Source organism: Pteropus alecto, unplaced genomic scaffold (assembly GCF_000325575.1).
Source record: "Pteropus alecto unplaced genomic scaffold, ASM32557v1 scaffold24, whole genome shotgun sequence".
NCBI lineage: Eukaryota > Metazoa > Chordata > Mammalia > Chiroptera > Pteropodidae > Pteropus > Pteropus alecto.
Window position 1 is genome coordinate 4,792,030 of NW_006439192.1, and position 2,285 is coordinate 4,794,314.

The 2,285-nt window shown below is 49.6% G+C and overlaps 1 protein-coding gene across 1 annotated transcript in view; it reads right to left on the reverse strand.

Annotated features, from left to right (window-relative positions):
• ADGRA2 (adhesion G protein-coupled receptor A2) overlaps window positions 1–2,285 on the reverse strand; it is a 21,638-nt gene that overhangs the window by 18,306 nt on the left and 1,047 nt on the right. The gene's annotated exons all lie outside the window — the stretch shown is intronic.

The following is a 2,285-nucleotide window of genomic DNA, read 5'->3' on the forward strand; positions in this document are numbered from 1 at the left end:
TGGCCACATCACTGGACTCTGATCTTTTCCTCCTTGTGAAGGTCTTGTGGATATCACACATATACATCCAAGGATCACAGAATTTTAAACCCACAATGCACCTTACAAATCACCCTGTCCCTACCCCATCCCCCTTTCACAGATGAAACTGAAGCCTCAAACCTGGCGCCCACCCCTGCAGCACTCTGACCTCATCTCTGACTACTTCTCAGTCACACGGCCCTCTGTTCCTCAGGCTCACTAGGCATACTCTGGACCCAAGGACCTTGCTAACTGCTGCTTTTTCTACCCTCCAGATTCCTCCCAATTCCTCCCTCCCTTGAGGTCTCAGGCTCAGTCACCTTGTCATCAGGACTTCCTTAATCTCATTACAAAAAATAGCACCCCCCATTGCTTTCTTTCTCCCTTACCCTGCTTTGTTTTAGTTTGTAGCACTTATTACCTCTTGGCATATTATACGGTGATTTGCTATTTTCTAGGTCCCATTAGTAGAGAGTAAATTCCATGACAGCAGGCACTTGGTCTATTGTGTTCACTCCCAATGCTTAGAACAGAGCTTGGCACACAAATTAAGGAGATTTATAATTTATAAATGAACATCTATTATATATAAATGAATAAAATATGATAAACAAAGGGGGCTCAACAACTTTCTCTAGAATGAATGACTAGAATGGCCCCTAACAGAGCAGGGCCTCAAACTGAGGACCTTGAATTCTCACTCGAGTGCCTTTCTCATGCCCAGCACCCGCTTCCATCTCACGTGACTCAGGATTTAGTCATTGTCCTTTGACGATTCTCCCACTTTGACTATTCTCTCTGATTGCCTCCCGTGTTTTGCATGCACCTGCTGTGTGGTGACCAGAGACAGAGTGCTGGGGAGAGGAGTCCAATTCAGTATGTCGGCATGGGTGGGAAGGAAAGGGCCATCTTTTCACCTTCATCAGAAAATCTACCCTCATGAGATTGAGGGACGAGAAGCGGGCAGACCCAGTGGGTCTCTGACTATAGAGAGAATAAAGATGGGAAAGTGTCAGTGAGGCCACGAGAGGCTCAGAACGGTGCTCGCTCATGCTGAGAAGAGAGAATATCTCTGGGCGGTGACTGGCCCTGGTGGGGCAAAGCAAAGGGTTGGAGAGGCAGCTGTGGTTTGTCTTCCTCCAAAAGATCCTAGAAGGAGTGTCTGGTTTCTTGCCACTCAGCCCTCTAAGACCAAGTCTGGGCTGAGCGTAGGAATCAGAGCTCCTGAATCCTAACTGCTCGGGAGGATAAAATCTGCCCTATTTGTTGGTGCTCAAGGAGACGTTTAAATAACAGCTTGGTGACAGCTCTTTCTACTTGCCCAGACCACCCATCTGTGACCTGCAGAGTAGATGGTCAGAGGGACCTGGCCACGGAGCTGCGTGCATACACCATGGTCGACATCCCGAGACCCCCTCTTACCCCCAACATCCCCCAGATCAAACAGAACATGCTCTGCCTTTCCATCCACACCGAACCTAGCCAGGCCAACAAGCTTTCCTCGCTGCGTTGGGTGGTTTGGGGAAGAGGCTTTCCCTTCCTCTGTGAAGTGGGTGTAGTAGAAATAACCTCATAAGACTGTGGTCGTGATTAAATATCTAAACTCATTGTTGCCTAGATATTGCATCTCTATTCTCCTTAACAGCCTTCACTGATCCCTCCTTTGGACTTCACGGAAACTCTGACCTACTTAACTATAACATATAAGGGCATTCTCTGTGGTCTCCACTAGACTGTAATCTCTTCGGCTTTTTGAGAGCAGACTTCCTTCCGCCTTATTCTTTTGTATCCTCAATCTCACTAATTCAAGCCTTTTAGGCAAAATGGTACTAGAAAGGGGCAGGGGCCCTGCTGGAGGACTTGGGAATGCCCAGCAGGGTGGGAGCAGACATAGAGGAAATGAGGTTGGAGGACAAGGAGATGGCGAGGATCAGTCTCCAAGAGGGATGATAGGCCCAGTTCTTTGGTGGAGGAGACAGGCCCCAGAGATGTTGTACAGGCTGGATTCTGGAGCATGCCAATTCAACAGGGAATTGGGGGTGGGGGGAAGGGGGGTTGGCTCAATCCCCTCATTTGGCAGGTTAAATGACTTGCCTGTGACCGAGTCAGGTCCCTAACTTTGGGAAGAAGGTTCTTTTGGATTGGCAGGGCCCTCCTGAGTCCAACGCCAGGCTGCTGGGTCCTGCAGTGCAGCCTGAAGGCTGCTGCTGCAGCTCTAAACCAGGGCAGAGGGGTAGGAGGCGGGGGTGGGGGGAGGGGGGGAG